Raw genomic sequence first — 20,658 nt, forward strand, 5'->3', positions numbered from 1 at the left:
ATTTACTTACAAAGCAATATCACTCAGCAATGAAATCTATGTCATCAGGCCCTTAGCATCACAATGAGTGGATTCAGGTATGATGATTCTAACTGAAATAAGTCACACAGAAAAAGAAACATCATAAGATATCAGTAATACACGGAATGTAAACTTGGCTACACAGGAACTGAATTACAGAACAGAACAGGGTCTCAAATTTAGAAAACCAACTTATGCTTGCTTAAGGGTAAAGGTGAGTTGGGGTGCTGCATAAAACCAGAGATTGAAATGAGCACAGATAAAGTTCCTTAAGTCAAATATGGAATAGACAAGAGCTACTCCTTGCTCAACGAAATGGACTCAACACCGCATATTAAACGCCTAAGAATGTACCTGACTAGTAAGTATCGTAAAACCTATGGATTGCTATGTCTCCAAAAGAGAATCAAGCATGTGTACAGGGGCATAAACGCAGCAGTGATAGGATTGGAGAGGTTCGGTGAGCAAATGAAGACCCTTTGAAGTCATATTGCATGGTACCCATTACACGGGTCTCAACTCTCCAGGTTTACGGTATTCTTCCTTCAGCTAAAACATGCATGTGGAACCCAAGTATGATCAACCATGTGAACGGGAGACGTGTTGAAATATGTCTCAGTTTTCCTCCCCTGGTACTCGGGTGCAACATTCCAGACGCTTTACTAACACTCTCCCCACTTGGAGAGTCACCACCTTTAACCTCCTGTTTGGCCCAGTTTGCAATTTCTGCGGAAGATGAACAGGAATAGCGAGAACCAATGAGAGACTAGCTGGAGGTGTCTGGACGGGCAAATTTAACTCTCATTTCCCACCAGGAAAAGGAAATAACCAAAGGCTCAGCGTGCCGTGCCGGAACCAGATTAGGGCCTGAAGCCCTCCTGCGGTGTTGTGGCCAGGTCAAAAGAAAGCAAGTTGAAGAAAGGAGCTCAGGGGCACTGTAATTCACAAACCTGCAGAGTTATAAATGACAGCTATTGTCCAAAAATAGACTGAAGTAAGGCTGCCAAGAGGACTTGAAAGCGGGGCAGAATTGCAGGAAACCGATTTCAGGAGGTAGACTGGAATTGCATTGAAAGCATAGGAAAAGAGGCAGAACGTCCACAATGATGCACTTGGCCAAAAAGGGCGTATGCGTTTTTTCCTGAATATATTCAGGAAAAAACGCATACGCCCTTTTTGGCCAACCAAGCAAGCTTGCAAAGGAAATCTGCACTACAATGAAGTCTCACTTCCCCCCGGTCAAAAGGGCCATCTGAAAAAAGTGTAAAATCCAGAAAGGCAGGACAGGCCATGGAGAACTGGGAGCCTTGTTATGCTGATGGGCGGGATGTAAATAGCCAACAACCACTCGGGAGAAGTGTATGGTGTTTCCTGAAACATCTAAAAAACAAAGCAACAGAACCTAGGTCACTTCCAATTATGGTCCTATAGCTTAGGGAAATTAAAATCAAAAAGACACAGCCACCCCAAAGTTTGGAACGGCTCTGTTTACAAGAACCTCGTTTACAGTACAAGTTCAACATCGCAGAAAGTGAAAAATGGAGAAAGAAGTTGTGGTATTTACTTAGAAAGCAATATCACTCAGCAATGAAATCTGTGCCATCAGGCCCTTAGCAGCACAATGAGTGGATTCAGGTATGATGATTCTAACTGAAATAAGTCACACAGAAAAAGAAACATCATAAGATATCAGTAATACATGGAATGTAAACTTGGCTACACAGGAACTGAATTACAGAACAGAACAGGGTCTCAAATTTAGAAAACCAACTTATTCTTGCTTAAGGGTAAAGGTGAGTTGGGGTGCTGCATAAAACCAGAGATTGAAATGAGCACAGATAAAGTTCCTTAAGTCAAATATGGAATAGACAAGAGCTACTCCTTGCTCAACGAAATGGACTCAACACCGCATATTAAACGCCTAAGAATGTACCTGACTAGTAAGTATCGTAAAACCTATGGATTGCTATGTCTCCAAAAGAGAATCAAGCATGTGTACAGGGGCATAAACGCAGCAGTGATAGGATTGGAGAGGTTCGGTGAGCAAATGAAAACCCTTTGAAGTCATATTGCATGGTACCCATTACACGGGTCTCAACTCTCCAGGTTTACGGTATTCTTCCTTCAGCTAAAACATGCATGTGGAACCCAAGTATGATCAACCATGTGAACGGGAGACGTGTTGAAATATGTCTCAGTTTTCCTCCCCTGGTACTCGGGTGCAACATTCCAGACGCTTTACTAACACTCTCCCCACTTGGAGAGTCACCGCCTTTAACCTCCTGTTTGGCCCAGTTTGCAATTTCTGCGGAAGATGAACAGGAATAGCGAGAACCAATGAGAGACTAGCTGGAGGTGTCTGGACGGGCAAATTTAACTCTCATTTCCCACCAGGAAAAGGAAATAACCAAAGGCTCAGCGTGCCGTGCCGGAACCAGATTAGGGCCTGAAGCCATCCTGCGGTGTTGCGGCCAGCTCACAAGAAAGCGAGTTGAAGAAAGGAGCTCAGGGGCACTGTAATTCACAAACCTGCAGAGTTATAAATGACAGCTATCGTCCAAAAATAGACTGAAGTAAGGCTGCCAAGAGGACTTGAAAGCGGGGCAGAATTGCAGGAAACCGATTTCAGGAGGTAGACTGGAATTGCATTGAAAGCATAGGAAAAGAGGCAGAACGTCCACAATGATGCACTTGGCCAAAAAGGGCGTATGCGTTTTTTCCTGAATATATTCAGGAAAAAACGCATACGCCCTTTTTGGCCAACCAAGCAAGCTTGCAAAGGAAATCTGCACTACAATGAAGTCTCACTTCCCCCCGGTCAAAAGGGCCATCTGAAAAAAGTGTAAAATCCAGAAAGGCAGGACAGGCCATGGAGAACTGGGAGCCTTGTTATGCTGATGGGCGGGATGTAAATTGCCAACAACCACTCGGGAGAAGTGTATGGTGTTTCCTGAAACATCTAAAAAACAAAGCAACAGAGCCTAGGGCACTGCCACTTATGGTCCTATAGCTTAGGGAAATTAAAATCAAAAAGACACAGCCACCCCAAAGTTTGGGACGCCTCTGTTTACAAGAACCTCGTTTACAGTACAAGTTCAACATCGCAGAAAGTGAAAAATGGATAAAGAAGTTGTGGTATTTACTTAAAAAGCAATATCACTCAGCAATGAAATCTGTGTCATCACGCCCTTAGCAGCACAATGAGTGGATTCAGGTATGATGATTCTAACTGAAATAAGTCACACAGAAAAAGAAACATCATAAGATATCAGTAATACACGGAATGTAAACTTGGCTACACAGGAACTGAATTACAGAACAGAACAGGGTCTCAAATTTAGAAAACCAACTTATGCTTGCTTAAGGGTAAAGGTGAGTTGGGGTGCTGCATAAAACCAGAGATTGAAATGAGCACAGATAAAGTTCCTTAAGTCAAATATGGAATAGACAAGAGCTACTCCTTGCTCAACGAAATGGACTCAACACCGCATATTAAACGCCTAAGAATGTACCTGACTAGTAAATATCGTAAAACCTATGGATTGCTATGTCTCCAAAAGAGAATCAAGCATGTGTACAGGGGCATAAACGCAGCAGTGATAGGATTGGAGAGGTTCGTGAGCAAATGAAGACCCTTTGAAGTCATATTGCATGGTACCCATTACACGGGTCTTAACTCTCCAGGTTTAAGGTATTCTTCCTTCAGCTAAAACATGCATGTGGAACCTAGAGTATGATCAACCATGTGATCGGGAGACGTGTTCAAATATGTCTCAGTTTTCCTCCCCTGGTACTCGGGTGCAACATTCCAGACGCTTTACTAACACTCTCCCCACTTGGAGAGTCAGTCCCTTTAACCTCCTGTTTGGCCCAGTTTGCAATTTCTGCGGAAGATGAACAGGAATAGCGAGAACCAATGAGAGGCTAGCTGGAGGTGTCTGGACGGGCAAATTTAACTCTCATTTCCCACCAGGAAGAGGAATTAACCAAAGGCTCAGCATGCCGGGCCGGAACCAGATTAGGGCCTGAAGCCATCCTGCGGTGTTGCGGCCAGGTCACAAGAAAGCGAGTTGAAGAAAGGAGCTCAGGGGCACTGTAATTCACAAACCTGCAGAGTTATAAATGACAGCTATCGTCCAAAAATAGACTGAAGTAAGGCTGCCAAGAGGACTTGAAAGCGGGGCAGAATTGCAGGAATCCGATTTCAGGAGGTAGACTGGAATTGCATTGAAAGCATAGGAAAAGAGGCAGAACGTCCACAATGATGCACTTGGCCAAAAAGGGCGTATGCGTTTTTTCCTGAATATATTCAGGAAAAAACGCATACGCCCTTTTTGGCCAACCAAGCAAGCTTGCAAAGGAAATCTGCACTACAATGAAGTCTCACTTCCCCCCGGTCAAAAGGGCCATCTGAAAAAAGTGTAAAATCCAGAAAGGCAACAGGCCATTGAGAACTGGGAGCCTTGTTATGCTGATGGGCGGGATGTAAATTGCCAACAGACACTCGGGAGAAGTGTATGGTGTTTCCTGAAACATCTAAAAAACAAAGCAACAGAGCCTAGGGCAGTTCCACTTATGGTCCTATAGCTTAGGGAAATTAAAATCAAAAAGACACAGCCACCCCAAAGTTTGGAACGGCTCTGTTTACAAGAACCTCGTTTACAGTACAAGTTCAACATCGCAGAAAGTGAAAAATGGATAAAGAACTTGTGGTACTTACGTACAATGCAGTATCACTCAGCAATGAAATCTATGTCATCAGGCCCGTAGCAGCATAATGAGTAGATTCAGGTACGATGATTCTAACTGAAATAAGTCACACAGAAAAAGAAACATCATAAGATATCAGTAATACACGGAATGTAAACTTGGCTACACAGGAACTGAATTCCAAAACGGAACAGGTTCTCAAATTTAGAAAACCAACTTATGCTTGCTTAAGGGTAAAGGTGAGTTGGGTTGCTGCATAAAACCAGAGATTGAAATGAGCAGAGATAAAGTTCCTTAAGCCAAATATGGAATAGACAAGAGCTACTCCTTGCTCAACGAAATGGACTCAACACCCCATATTAAACGCCTAAGAATGTACCTGACTAGTAAGTATCTTAAAACCTATGGATTGCTATGTCTCCGAAAGAGAATCAAGCATGTGTACAGGGGCATAAACGCAGCAGTGATAGGATTGGAGAGGTTCGGTGAGCAAGTGAAGACCCTTTGAAGTCATATTGCATGGTACCCATTCCACGGGTTTCAACTACCCAGGTCTAAGGTATTCTTCCTTCAGCTAAAACATGCATGTGGAACCTAGAGTATGATCAACCATGTGATCGGGAGACGTGTTCAAATATGTCTCAGTTTTCCTCCCCTGGTACTCGGGTGCAACATTCCAGACGCTTTACTAACACTCTCCCCACTTGGAGAGTCAGTCCCTTTAACCTCCTGTTTGGCCCAGTTTGCAATTTCTGCGGAAGATGAACAGGAATAGCGAGAACCAATGAGAGGCTAGCTGGAGGTGTCTGGACGGGCAAATTTAACTCTCATTTCCCACCAGGAAGAGGAATTAACCAAAGGCTCAGCATGCCGGGCCGGAACCAGATTAGGGCCTGAAGCCATCCTGCGGTGTTGCGGCCAGGTCACAAGAAAGCGAGTTGAAGAAAGGAGCTCAGGGGCACTGTAATTCACAAACCTGCAGAGTTATAAATGACAGCTATCGTCCAAAAATAGACTGAAGTAAGGCTGCCAAGAGGACTTGAAAGCGGGGCAGAATTGCAGGAAACCGATTTCAGGAGGTAGACTGGAATTGCATTGAAAGCATAGGAAAAGAGGCAGAACGTCCACAATGATGCACTTGGCCAAAAAGGGCGTATGCGTTTTTTCCTGAATATATTCAGGAAAAAACGCATACGCCCTTTTTGGCCAACCAAGCAAGCTTGCAAAGGAAATCTGCACTACAATGAAGTCTCACTTCCCCCCGGTCAAAAGGGCCATCTGAAAAAAGTGTAAAATCCAGAAAGGCAGGACAGGCCATGGAGAACTGGGAGCCTTGTTATGCTGATGGGCGGGATGTAAATTGCCAACAGACACTCGGGAGAAGTGTATGGTGTTTCCTGAAACATCTAAAAAACAAAGCAACAGAGCCTAGGGCACTGCCACTTATGGTCCTATAGCTTAGGGAAATTAAACTCAAAAAGACACAGCCACCCCAAAGTTTGGGACGCCTCTGTTTACAAGAACCTCGTTTACAGTACAAGTTCAACATCGCAGAAAGTGAAAAATGGATAAAGAAGTTGTGGTATTTACTTACAAAGCAATATCACTCAGCAATGAAATCTATGTCATCAGGCCCTTAGCATCACAATGAGTGGATTCAGGTATGATGATTCTAACTGAAATAAGTCACACAGAAAAAGAAACATCATAAGATATCAGTAATACACGGAATGTAAACTTGGCTACACAGGAACTGAATTACAGAACAGAACAGGGTCTCAAATTTAGAAAACCAACTTATGCTTGCTTAAGGGTAAAGGTGAGTTGGGGTGCTGCATAAAACCAGAGATTGAAATGAGCACAGATAAAGTTCCTTAAGTCAAATATGGAATAGACAAGAGCTACTCCTTGCTCAACGAAATGGACTCAACACCGCATATTAAACGCCTAAGAATGTACCTGACTAGTAAGTATCGTAAAACCTATGGATTGCTATGTCTCCAAAAGAGAATCAAGCATGTGTACAGGGGCATAAACGCAGCAGTGATAGGATTGGAGAGGTTCGGTGAGCAAATGAAAACCCTTTGAAGTCATATTGCATGGTACCCATTACACGGGTCTCAACTCTCCAGGTTTACGGTATTCTTCCTTCAGCTAAAACATGCATGTGGAACCCAAGTATGATCAACCATGTGAACGGGAGACGTGTTGAAATATGTCTCAGTTTTCCTCCCCTGGTACTCGGGTGCAACATTCCAGACGCTTTACTAACACTCTCCCCACTTGGAGAGTCACCGCCTTTAACCTCCTGTTTGGCCCAGTTTGCAATTTCTGCGGAAGATGAACAGGAATAGCGAGAACCAATGAGAGACTAGCTGGAGGTGTCTGGACGGGCAAATTTAACTCTCATTTCCCACCAGGAAAAGGAAATAACCAAAGGCTCAGCGTGCCGTGCCGGAACCAGATTAGGGCCTGAAGGCATCCTGCGGTGTTGTGGCCAGGTCAAAAGAAAGCAAGTTGAAGAAAGGAGCTCAGGGGCACTGTAATTCACAAACCTGCAGAGTTATAAATGACAGCTATTGTCCAAAAATAGACTGAAGTAAGGCTGCCAAGAGGACTTGAAAGCGGGGCAGAATTGCAGGAAACCGATTTCAGGAGGTAGACTGGAATTGCATTGAAAGCATAGGAAAAGAGGCAGAACGTCCACAATGATGCACTTGGCCAAAAAGGGCGTATGCGTTTTTTCCTGAATATATTCAGGAAAAAACGCATACGCCCTTTTTGGCCAACCAAGCAAGCTTGCAAAGGAAATCTGCACTACAATGAAGTCTCACTTCCCCCCGGTCAAAAGGGCCATCTGAAAAAAGTGTAAAATCCAGAAAGGCAGGACAGGCCATGGAGAACTGGGAGCCTTGTTATGCTGATGGGCGGGATGTAAATTGCCAACAACCACTCGGGAGAAGTGTATGGTGTTTCCTGAAACATCTAAAAAACAAAGCAACAGAACCTAGGTCACTTCCACTTATGGTCCTATAGCTTAGGGAAATTAAAATCAAAAAGACACAGCCACCCCAAAGTTTGGAACGGCTCTGTTTACAAGAACCTCGTTTACAGTACAAGTTCAACATCGCAGAAAGTGAAAAATGGAGAAAGAAGTTGTGGTATTTACTTACAAAGCAATATCACTCAGCAATGAAATCTGTGCCATCAGGCCCTTAGCAGCACAATGAGTGGATTCAGGTATGATGATTCTAACTGAAATAAGTCACACAGAAAAAGAAACATCATAAGATATCAGTAATACACGGAATGTAAACTTGGCTACACAGGAACTGAATTCCAAAACGGAACAGGTTCTCAAATTTAGAAAACCAACTTATGCTTGCTTAAGGGTAAAGGTGAGTTGGGTTGCTGCATAAAACCAGAGATTGAAATGAGCAGAGATAAAGTTCCTTAAGCCAAATATGGAATAGACAAGAGCTACTCCTTGCTCAACGAAATGGACTCAACACCCCATATTAAACGCCTAAGAATGTAACTGACTAGTAAGTATCTTAAAACCTATGGATTGCTATGTCTCCGAAAGAGAATCAAGCATGTGTACCGGGGCATAAACGCAGCAGTGATAGGATTGGAGAGGTTCGGTGAGCAAATGAAGACCCTTTGAAGTCATATTGCATGGTACCCATTACACGGGTCTTAACTCTCCAGGTTTAAGGTATTCTTCCTTCAGCTAAAACCTGCATGTGGAACCCAGAGTATGATCAACCATGTGAACGGGAGACGTGTTCAAATATGTCTCAGTTTTCCTCCCTTGGTACTCGGGTGCAACACTCCAGACGCTTTACTAACACTCTCCCGACATGGAGAGTCAGCGCCTTTAACCTCCTATTTGGCCCAGTTTTCAATTTCTGCGGAAGGTGAACAGGAATAGCGAGAACCAATGAGAGACTAGCTGGAGGTGTCTGGACGGGCAAATTTAACTCTCATTTCCCACCAGGAAGAGGAAATAACCAAAGGCTCAGCGTGCCGTGCCGGAACCAGATTAGGGCCTGAAGCCATCCTGCGGTGTTGCGGCCAGGTCACAAGAAAGCGAGTTGAAGAAAGGAGCTCAGGGGCACTGTAATTCACAAACCTGCAGAGTTATAAATGACAGCTATCGTCCAAAAATAGACTGAAGTAAGGCTGCCAAGAGGACTTGAAAGCGGGGCAGAATTGCAGGAAACCGATTTCAGGAGGTAGACTGGAATTGCATTGAAAGCATAGGAAAAGAGGCAGAACGTCCACAATGATGCACTTGGCCAAAAAGGGCGTATGCGTTTTTTCCTGAATATATTCAGGAAAAAACGCATACGCCCTTTTTGGCCAACCAAGCAAGCTTGCAAAGGAAATCTGCACTACAATGAAGTCTCACTTCCCCCCGGTCAAAAGGGCCATCTGAAAAAAGTGTAAAATCCAGAAAGGCAGGACAGGCCATGGAGAACTGGGAGCCTTGTTATGCTGATGGGCGGGATGTAAATTGCCAACAACCACTGGGGAGAAGTGTATGGTGTTTCCTGAAACATCTAAAAAACAAAGCAACAGAGCCTAGGGCACTGCCACTTATGGTCCTATAGCTTAGGGAAATTAAAGTCAAAAAGACACAGCCACCCAAAAGTTTGGGACGCCTCTGTTTACAAAAACCTCGTTTACAGTACAAGTTCAACATCGCAGAAAGTGAAAAATGGATAAAGAACTTGTGGTACTTACGTACAATGCAGTATCACTCAGCAATGAAATCTATGTCATCAGGCCCTTAGCAGCATAATGAGTGGATTCAGGTACGATGATTCTAACTGAAATAAGTCACACAGAAAAAGAAACATCATAAGATATCACTAATACACGGAATGTAAACTTGGCTACACAGGAACTGCATTCCAAAACAGAACAGGGTCTCAAATTTAGAAAACCAACTTATGCTTGCTTAAGGGGAAAGGTGAGTTGGGGTGCTGCATAAAACCAGAGATTGAAATGAGCACAGATAAAGTTCCTTAAGCCAAATATGGAATAGACAAGAGCTACTCCTTGCTCAACGAAATGGACTCAACACCCCATATTAAACGCCTAAGAATGTACCTGACTAGTAAGTATCTTAAAACCTATGGATTGCTATGTCTCCAAAAGAGAATCAAGCGTGTGTACAGGGGCATAAACGCAGCAGTGATAGGATTGGAGAGGTTCGGTGAGCAAATGAAGACCCTTTGAAGTCATATTGCATGGTACCCATTACACGGGTCTGAACTCTCCAGGTTTAAGTTATTCTTCCTTCAGCTAAAACATGCATGTGGAACCCAAGTATGATCAACCATGTGAACGGGAGACGTGTTCAAATATGTCTCAGTTTTCATACCCTGGTACTCGGGTGCAACATTCCAGATGCTTTACTAACACTCTCCCCACTTGGAGAGTCAGCGCCTTTAACCTCCTGTTTGGCCCAGTTTGCAATTTCTGCGGAAGATGAACAGGAATAGCGAGAACCAATGAGAGACTAGCTGGAGGTGTCTGGACGGGCAAATTTAACTCTCATTTCCCACCAGGAAGAGGAAATAACCAAAGGCTCAGCGTGCCGTACTGGAACCAGATTAGGGCCTGAAGGCATACTGCGGTGTTGCGGCCAACTCAAAAGAAAGCGAGTTGAAGAAAGGAGCTCAGGGGCACTGTAATTCACAAACCTGCAGAGTTATAAATGACAGCTATCGTCCAAAAATATACTGACGAAAGGCTGCCAAGAGGACTTGAAAGCGGGGCAGAATTGCAGGAAACCGATTTCAGGAGGTAGACTGGAATTGCATTGAAAGCATAGGAAAAGAGGCAGAACGTCCACAATGATGCGCTTGGCCAAAAAGGGCGTATGTGTGTTTTCCTGAATATATTCAGGAAAAAACGCATACGCACTTTTTGGCCAACCAAGCAAGCTTGCAAAGGAAATCTGCACTACAATGAAGTCTCACTTCCCCCCGGTCAAAAGGGCCATCTGAAAAAAGTGTAAAATCCAGAAAGGCAGGACAGGCCATGGAGAACTGGGAGCCTTGTTATGCTGATGGGCGGGATGTAAATTGCCAACAGACACTGGGGAGAAGTGTATGGTGTTTCCTGAAACATCTAAAAAACAAAGCAACAGAGCCTAGGGCACTTCCACTTATGGTCCTATAGCTTAGGGAATTTAAAATCAAAAAGACACAGCCACCCCAAAGTTTGGAACGGCTCTGTTTACAAGAACCTCGTTTACAGTACAAGTTCAACATCGCAGAAAGTGAAAAATGGATAAAGAAGTTGTGGTATTTACTTAAAAAGCAATATCACTCAGCAATGAAATCTGTGTCATCAAGCCCTTAGCAGCACAATGAGTGGATTCAGGTATGATGATTCTAACTGAAATAAGTCACACAGAAAAAGAAACATCATAAGATATCAGTAATACACGGAATGTAAACTTGGCTACACAGGAACTGAATTACAGAACAGAACAGGGTCTCAAATTTAGAAAACCAACTTATGCTTGCTTAAGGGTAAAGGTGAGTTGGGGTGCTGCATAAAACCAGAGATTGAAATGAGCACAGATAAAGTTCCTTAAGTCAAATATGGAATAGACAAGAGCTACTCCTTGCTCAACGAAATGGACTCAACACCGCATATTAAACGCCTAAGAATGTACCTGACTAGTAAGTATCTTAAAACCTATGGATTGCTATGTCTCCGAAAGAGAATCAAGCATGTGTACAGGGGCATAAACGCAGCAGTGATAGGATTGGAGAGGTTCGGTGAGCAAATGAAGACCCTTTGAAGTCATATTGCATGGTACCCATTACACGGGTTTCAACTACCCAGGTTTAAGGTATTCTTCCTTCAGCTAAAACATGCATGTGGAACCCAAGTATGATCAACCATGTGAACGGGAGACGTGTTCAAATATGTCTCAGTTTTCCTCCCCTGGTACTCGGGTGCAACATTCCAGACGCTTTACTAACACTCTCCCCACTTGGAGAGTCAGCGCCTTTAACCTCCTGTTTGGCCCAGTTTGCAATTTCTGCGGAAGATGAACAGGAATAGCGAGAACCAATGAGAGACTAGCTGGAGGTGTCTGGACGGGCAAATTTAACTCTCATTTCCCACCAGGAAGAGGAAATAACCAAAGGCTCAGCGTGCCGTGCCGGAACCAGATTAGGGCCTGAAGCCATCCTGCGGTGTTGCGGCCAGGTCACAAGAAAGCAAGTTGAAGAAAGGAGCTCAGGGGCACTGTAATTCACAAACCTGCAGAGTTATAAATGACAGCTATCGTCCAAAAATAGACTGAAGTAAGGCTGCCAAGAGGACTTGAAAGCGGGGCAGAATTGCAGGAAACCGATTTCAGGAGGTAGACTGGAATTGCATTGAAAGCATAGGAAAAGAGGCAGAATGTCCACAATGATGCACTTGGCCAAAAAGGGCGTATGCGTTTTTTCCTGAATATATTCAGGAAAAAACGCATACGCCCTTTTTGGCCAACCAAGCAAGCTTGCAAAGGAAATCTGCACTACAATGAAGTCTCACTTCCCCCCGGTCAAAAGGGCCATCTGAAAAAAGTGTAAAATCCAGAAAGGCAGGACAGGCCATGGAGAACTGGGAGCCTTGTTATGCTGATGGGCAGGATGTAAATTGCCAACAGACACTAGGGAGAAGTGTATGGTGTTTCCTGAAACATCTAAAAAACAAAGCAACAGAGCCTAGGGCACTGCCACTTATGGTCCTATAGCTTAGGGAAATTAAACTCAAAAAGACACAGCCACCCCAAAGTTTGGGACGCCTCTGTTTACAAGAACCTCATTTACAGTACAAGTTCAACATCGCAGAAAGTGAAAAATGGATAAAGAAGTTGTGGTATTTACTTACAAAGCAATATCACTCAGCAATGAAATCTATGTCATCAGGCCCTTAGCATCACAATGAGTGGATTCAGGTATGATGATTCTAACTGAAATAAGTCACACAGAAAAAGAAACATCATAAGATATCAGTAATACACGGAATGTAAACTTGGCTACACAGGAACTGAATTACAGAACAGAACAGGGTCTCAAATTTAGAAAACCAACTTATGCTTGCTTAAGGGTAAAGGTGAGTTGGGGTGCTGCATAAAACCAGAGATTGAAATGAGCACAGATAAAGTTCCTTAAGTCAAATATGGAATAGACAAGAGCTACTCCTTGCTCAACGAAATGGACTCAACACCGCATATTAAACGCCTAAGAATGTACCTGACTAGTAAGTATCGTAAAACCTATGGATTGCTATGTCTCCAAAAGAGAATCAAGCATGTGTACAGGGGCATAAACGCAGCAGTGATAGGATTGGAGAGGTTCGGTGAGCAAATGAAGACCGTTTGAAGTCATATTGCATGGTACCCATTACACGGGTCTCAACTCTCCAGGTTTACGGTATTCTTCCTTCAGCTAAAACATGCATGTGGAACCCAAGTATGATCAACCATGTGAACGGGAGACGTGTTGAAATATGTCTCAGTTTTCCTCCCCTGGTACTCGGGTGCAACATTCCAGACGCTTTACTAACACTCTCCCCACTTGGAGAGTCACCGCCTTTAACCTCCTGTTTGGCCCAGTTTGCAATTTCTGCGGAAGATGAACAGGAATAGCGAGAACCAATGAGAGGCTAGCTGGAGGTGTCTGGACGGGCAAATTTAACTCTCATTTCCCACCAGGAAGAGGAAATAACCAAAGGCTTAGCGTGCGGTACCGGAACCAGATTAGGGCCTGAAGCCATCCTGCGGTGTTGCGGCCAGCTCAAAAGAAAGCGAGTTGAAGAAAGGAGCTCAGGGGCACTGTAATTCACAAACCTGCAGAGTTATAAATGACAGCTATCGTCCAAAAATAGACTGAAGTAAGGCTGCCAAGAGGACTTGAAAGCGGGGCAGAATTGCAGGAAACCGATTTCAGGAGGTAGACTGGAATTGCATTGAAAGCATAGGAAAGAGGCAGAACGTCCACAATGATGCACTTGGCCAAAAAGGGCGTATGTGTTTTTTCCTGAATATATTCAGGAAAAAACGCATACGCCCTTTTTGGCCAACCAAGCAAGCTTGCAAAGGAAATCTGCACTACAATGAAGTCTCACTTCCCCCCGGTCAAAAGGGCCATCTGAAAAAAGTGTAAAATCCAGAAAGGCAGGACAGGCCATGGAGAACTGGGAGCCTTGTTATGCTGAAGGGCGGGATGTAAATTGCCAACAACCACTCGGGAGAAGTGTATGGTGTTTCCTGAAACATCTAAAAAACAAAGCAACAGAACCTAGGGCACTTCCACTTATGGTCCTATAGCTTAGGGAAATTAAAATCAAAAAGACACAGCCACCCCAACGTTTGGAACGGCTCTGTTTACAAGAACCTCGTTTACAGTACAAGTTCAACATCGCAGAAAGTGCAAAATGGATAAAGAAGTTGTGGTATTTACTTACAAAGCAATATCACTCAGCAATGAAATCTGTGTCATCAGGCCCTTAGCAGCACAATGAGTGGATTCAGGTATGATGATTCTAACTGAAGTAAGTCACACAGAAAAAGAAACATCATAAGATATCAGTAATACACGGAATGTAAACTTGGCTACACAGGAACTGAATTACAGAACAGAACAGGGTCTCAAATTTAGAAAACCAACTTATGCTTGCTTAAGGGTAAAGGTGAGTTGGGGTGCTGCATAAAACCAGAGATTGAAATGAGCACAGATAAAGTTCCTTAAGTCAAATATGGAATAGACAAGAGCTACTCCTTGCTCAACGAAATGGACTCAACACCGCATATTAAACGCCTAAGAATGTACCTGACTAGTAAGTATCTTAAAACCTATGGATTGCTATGTCTCCGAAAGAGAATCAAGCATGTGTACAGGGGCATAAACGCAGCAGTGATAGGATTGGAGAGGTTCGGTGAGCAAATGAAGACCCTTTGAAGTCATATTGCATGGTACCCATTACACGGGTCTTAACTCTCCAGGTTTAAGGTATTCTTCCTTCAGCTAAAACATGCATGTGGAACCCAAGTATGATCAACCATGTGAACGGGAGACGTGTTCAAATATGTCTCAGTTTTCCTCCCCTGGTACTCGGGTGCAACATTCCAGACGCTTTACTAACACTCTCCCCACTTGGAGAGTCAGCGCCTTTAACCTCCTGTTTGGCCCAGTTTGCAATTTCTGCGGAAGATGAACAGGAATAGCGAGAACCAATGAGAGGCTAGCTGGAGGTGTCTGGACGGGCAAATTTAACTCTCATTTCCCACCAGGAAGAGGAATTAACCAAAGGCTCAGCATGCCGGGCCGGAACCAGATTAGGGCCTGAAGCCATCCTGCGGTGTTGCGGCCAGGTCACAAGAAAGCGAGTTGAAGAAAGGAGCTCAGGGGCACTGTAATTCACAAACCTGCAGAGTTATAAATGACAGCTATCGTCCAAAAATAGACTGAAGTAAGGCTGCCAAGAGGACTTGAAAGCGGGGCAGAATTGCAGGAAACCGATTTCAGGAGGTAGACTGGAATTCCATTGAAAGCATAGGAAAAGAGGCAGAACGTCCACAATGATGCACTTGGCCAAAAAGGGCGTATGCGTTTTTTCCTGAATATATTCAGGAAAAAACGCATACGCCCTTTTTGGCCAACCAAGCAAGCTTGCAAAGGAAATCTGCACTACAATGAAGTCTCACTTCCCCCCGGTCAAAAGGGCCATCTGAAAAAAGTGTAAAATCCAGAAAGGCAGGACAGGCCATGGAGAAGTGGGAGCCTTGTTATGCTGATGGGCGGGATGTAAATTGCCAACAGACACTCGGGAGAAGTGTATGGTGTTTCCTGAAACATCTAAAAAACAAAGCAACAGAACCTAGGGCACTTCCACTTATGGTCCTATAGCTTAGGGAAATTAAAATCAAAAAGACACAGCCACCCCAAAGTTTGGAACGGCTCTGTTTACAAGAACCTCGTTTACAGTACAAGTTCAACATCGCAGAAAGTGAAAAATGGAGAAAGAAGTTGTGGTATTTACTTACAAAGCAATATCACTCAGCAATGAAATCTGTGCCATCAGGCCCTTAGCAGCACAATGAGTGGATTCAGGTATGATGATTCTAACTGAAATAAGTCACACAGAAAAAGAAACATCATAAGATATCAGTAATACATGGAATGTAAACTTGGCTACACAGGAACTGAATTACAGAACAGAACAGGTTCTCAAATTTAGAAAACCAACTTATTCTTGCTTAAGGGTAAAGGTGAGTTGGGGTGCTGCGTAAAACCAGAGATTGAAATGAGCACAGATAAAGTTCCTTAAGCCAAATATGGAATAGACAAGAGCTACTCCTTGCTCAACGAAATGACTCAACACCCCATATTAAACGCCTAAGAATGTTCCTGACTAGTAAGTATCTTAAAACCTATGGATTGCTATGTCTCCGAAAGAGAATCAAGCATGTGTACAGGGGCATAAACGCAGCAGTGATAGGATTGGAGAGGATCGGTGAGCAAATGAAGACCCTTTGAAATCATATTGCATGGTACCCATTCCACGGGTTTCAACTAACAAGGTTTAAGGTATTCTTCCTTCAGCTAAAACATGCATGTGGAACCTAGAGTATGATCAACCATGTGATCGGGAGACGTGTTCAAATATGTCTCAGTTTTCCTCCCCTGGTACTCGGGTGCAACATTCCAGACGCTTTACTAACACTCTCCCCACTTGAAGAGTCAGCGCCTTTAACCTCCTGTTTGGCCCAGTTTGCAATTTCTGCGGAAGATGAACAGGAATAGGGAGAACCAATGAGACACTAGCTGGAGGTGTCTGGACGGGCAAATTTAACTCTCATTTCCCACCAGGAAGAGGAAATAACCAAAGGCTCAGCGTGCCGTGCCAGAACCAGATTAGGGCCTGAAGCCATCCTGCGGTGTTGGGGCCAGGTCACAAGAAAGCGAGTTGAAGAAAGGAGCTCAGGGGCACTGTAATTCACAAACCTGCAGAGTTATAAATGACAGCTATCGTCCAAAAATAGACTGAAGTAAGGCTGCCAAGAGGACTTGAAAGCGGGGCAGAATTGCAGGAAACCGATTTCAGGAGGTAGACTGGAATTGCATTGAAAGCATAGGAAAAGAGGCAGAACGTCCACAATGATGCACTTGGCCAAAAAGGGCGTATGCGTTTTTTCCTGAATATATTCAGGAAAAAACGCATACGCCCTTTTTGGCCAACCAAGCAAGCTTGCAAAGGAAATCTGCACTACAATGAAGTCTCACTTCCCCCCGGTCAAAAGGGCCATCTGAAAAAACTGTAAAATCCAGAAAGGCAGGACAGGCCATGGAGAACTGGGAGCCTTGTTATGCTGATGGGCGGGATGTAAATTGCCAACAGACACTCCAGAGAAGTGTATGGTGTTTCCTGAAACATCTAAAAAACAAAGCAACAGAACCTAGGGCACTTCCACTTATGGTCCTATAGCTTAGGGAAATTAAAATCAAAAAGACACAGCCACCCCAAAGTTTGGAACGGCTCTGTTTACAAGAACCTCGTTTACAGTACAAGTTCAACATCGCAGAAAGTGAAAAATGGATAAAGAAGTTGTGGTATTTACTTACAAAGCAATATCACTCAGCAATGAAATCTGTGCCATCAGGCCCTTAGCAGCACAATGAGTGGATTCAGGTATGATGATTCTAACTGAAATAAGTCACACAGAAAAAGAAACATCATAAGATATCAGTAATACATGGAATGTAAACTTGGCTACACAGGAACTGAATTACAGAACAGAACAGGGTCTCAAATTTAGAAAACCAACTTATTCTTGCTTAAGGGTAAAGGTGAGTTGGGGTGCTGCGTAAAACCAGAGATTGAAATGAGCACAGATAAAGTTCCTTAAGCCAAATATGGAATAGACAAGAGCTACTCCTTGCTCAACGAAATGACTCAACACCCCATATTAAACGCCTAAGAATGTTCCTGACTAGTAAGTATCTTAAAACCTATGGATTGCTATGTCTCCGAAAGAGAATCAAGCATGTGTACAGGGGCATAAACGCAGCAGTGATAGGATTGGAGAGGATCGGTGAGCAAATGAAGACCCTTTGAAATCATATTGCATGGTACCCATTCCACGGGTTTCAACTAACCAGGTTTAAGGTATTCTTCCTTCAGCTAAAACATGCATGTGGAACCTAGAGTATGATCAACCATGTGATCGGGAGACGTGTTCAAATATGTCTCAGTTTTCCTCCCCTGGTACTCGGGTGCAACATTCCAGACGCTTTACTAACACTCTCCCCACTTGAAGAGTCAGCGCCTTTAACCTCCTGTTTGGCCCAGTTTGCAATTTCTGCGGAAGATGAACAGGAATAGGGAGAACCAATGAGACACTAGCTGGAGGTGTCTGGACGGGCAAATTTAACTCTCATTTCCCACCAGGAAGAGGAAATAACCAAAGGCTCAGTGTGCCGTGCCGGAACCAGATTAGGGCCTGAAGCCATCCTGCGGTGTTGCGGCCAGCTCACAAGAAAGTGAGTTGAAGAAAGGAGCTCAGGGGCACTGTAATTCACAAACCTGCAGAGTTATAAATGACAGCTATCGTCCAAAAATAGACTGAAGTAAGGCTGCCAAGAGGACTTGAAAGCGGGGCAGAATTGCAGGAAACCGATTTCAGGAGGTAGACTGGAATTGCATTGAAAGCATAGGAAAAGAGGCAGAACGTCCACAATGATGCACTTGGCCAAAAAGGGCGTATGCGTTTTTTCCTGAATATATTCAGGAAAAAACGCATACGCCCTTTTTGGCCAACCAAGCAAGCTTGCAAAGGAAATCTGCACTACAATGAAGTCTCACTTCCCCCCGGTCAAAAGGGCCATCTGAAAAAAGTGTAAAATCCAGAAAGGCAGGACAGGCCATGGAGAACTGGGAGCCTTGTTATGCTGATGGGCGGGATGTAAATTGCCAACAACCACTCGGGAGAAGTGTATGGTGTTTCCTGAAACATCTAAAAAACAAAGCAACAGATCCTAGGGCACTTCCACTTATGGTCCTATAGCTTAGGGAAATTAAAATAAAAAAGACACAGCCACCCAAAAGTTTGGAATGGCTCTGTTTACAAGAACCTCGTTTACAGTACAAGTTCAACATCGCAGAAAGTGAAAAATGGATAAAGAACTTGTGGTACTTACGTACAATGCAGTATCACTCAGCAATGAAATCTATGTCATCAGGCCCGTAGCAGCATAATGAGTGGATTCAGGTACGATGATTCTAACTGAAATAAGTCACACAGAAAAAGAAACATCATAAGATATCACTAATACACGGAATGTAAACTTGGCTACACAGGAACTGCATTCCAAAACAGAACAGGGTCTCAAATTTAGAAAACCAACTTATGCTTGCTTAAGGGGAAAGGTGAGTTGGGGTGCTGCATAAAACCAGAGATTGAAATGAGCACAGATAAAGTTCCTTAAGCCAAATATGGAATAGACAAGAGCTACTCCTTGCTCAACGAAATGGACTCAACACCCCATATTAAACGCCTAAGAATGTACCTGACTAGTAAGTATCTTAAAACCTATGGATTGCTATGTCTCCAAAAGAGAATCAAGCGTGTGTACAGGGGCATAAACGCAGCAGTGATAGGATTGGAGAGGTTCGGTGAGCAAATGAAGACCCTTTGAAGTCATATTGCATGGTACCCATTACACGGGTCTGAACTCTCCAGGTTTAAGTTATTCTTCCTTCAGCTAAAACATGCATGTGGAACCCAAGTATGATCAACCATGTGAACGGGAGACGTGTTCAAATATGTCTCAGTTTTCATACCCTGGTACTCGGGTGCAACATTCCAGATGCTTTACTAACACTCTCCCCACTTGGAGAGTCAGCGCCTTTAACCTCCTGTTTGGCCCAGTTTGCAATTTCTGCGGAAGATGAACAGGAATAGCGAGAACCAATGAGAGACTAGCTGGAGGTGTCTGGACGGGCAAATTTAACTCTCATTTCCCACCAGGAAGAGGAAATAACCAAAGGCTCAGCGTGCCGTACTGGAACCAGATTAGGGCCTGAAGGCATACTGCGGTGTTGCGGCCAACTCAAAAGAAAGCGAGTTGAAGAAAGGAGCTCAGGGGCACTGTAATTCACAAACCTGCAGAGTTATAAATGACAGCTATCGTCCAAAAATATACTGACGAAAGGCTGCCAAGAGGACTTGAAAGCAGGGCAGAATTGCAGGAAACCGATTTCAGGAGGTAGACTGGAATTGCATTGAAAGCATAGGAAAAGAGGCAGAACGTCCACAATGATGCGCTTGGCCAAAAAGGGCGTATGTGTGTTTTCCTGAATATATTCAGGAAAAAACGCATACGCACTTTTTGGCCAACCAAGCAAGCTTGCAAAGGAAATCTGCACTACAATGAAGTCTCACTTCCCCCCAGTCAAAAGGGCCATCTGAAAAAAGTGTAAAATCCAGAAAGGCAGGACAGGCCATGGAGAACTGGGAGCCTTGTTATGCTGATGGGCGGGATGTAAATTGCCAACAGACACTGGGGAGAAGTGTATGGTGTTTCCTGAAACATCTAAAAAACAAAGCAACAGAGCCTAGGGCACTTCCACTTATGGTCCTATAGCTTAGGGAATTTAAAATCAAAAAGACACAGCCACCCCAAAGTTTGGAACGGCTCTGTTTACAAGAACCTCGTTTACAGTACAAGTTCAACATCGCAGAAAGTGAAAAATGGATAAAGAAGTTGTGGTATTTACTTACAAAGCAATATCACTCAGCAATGAAATCTGTGTCATCACGCCCTTAGCAGCACAATGAGTGGATTCAGGTATGATGATTCTAACTGAAATAAGTCACACAGAAAAAGAAACATCATAAGATAT

At 43.8% G+C, this 20,658-nt stretch overlaps 1 long non-coding RNA gene across 4 annotated transcripts in view; it reads right to left on the reverse strand.

The window, feature by feature from the left end:
- LOC307181141 overlaps positions 1-20,658 on the reverse strand; it is a 524,725-nt gene that overhangs the window by 22,097 nt on the left and 481,970 nt on the right. For 3 of the 4 annotated variants that reach the window (XR_013826000.1, XR_013826001.1, XR_013826002.1), the window contains exons 3-4: positions 11,060-11,141; positions 3,165-3,246 (exon numbers count right to left, since the gene is read on the reverse strand). This is a non-coding gene — a long non-coding RNA (uncharacterized lncRNA). Of the gene's footprint in view, positions 1-3,164; positions 3,247-11,059; positions 11,146-20,536; positions 20,615-20,658 lie in introns of all 4 variants that reach the window. The other variant, XR_013826003.1, reaches the window with a different exon arrangement.

Source organism: Stenella coeruleoalba (genome assembly GCF_951394435.1).
Source record: "Stenella coeruleoalba genome assembly, contig: scaffold_172, whole genome shotgun sequence".
Taxonomy (NCBI): Eukaryota; Metazoa; Chordata; class Mammalia; order Artiodactyla; family Delphinidae; genus Stenella; species Stenella coeruleoalba.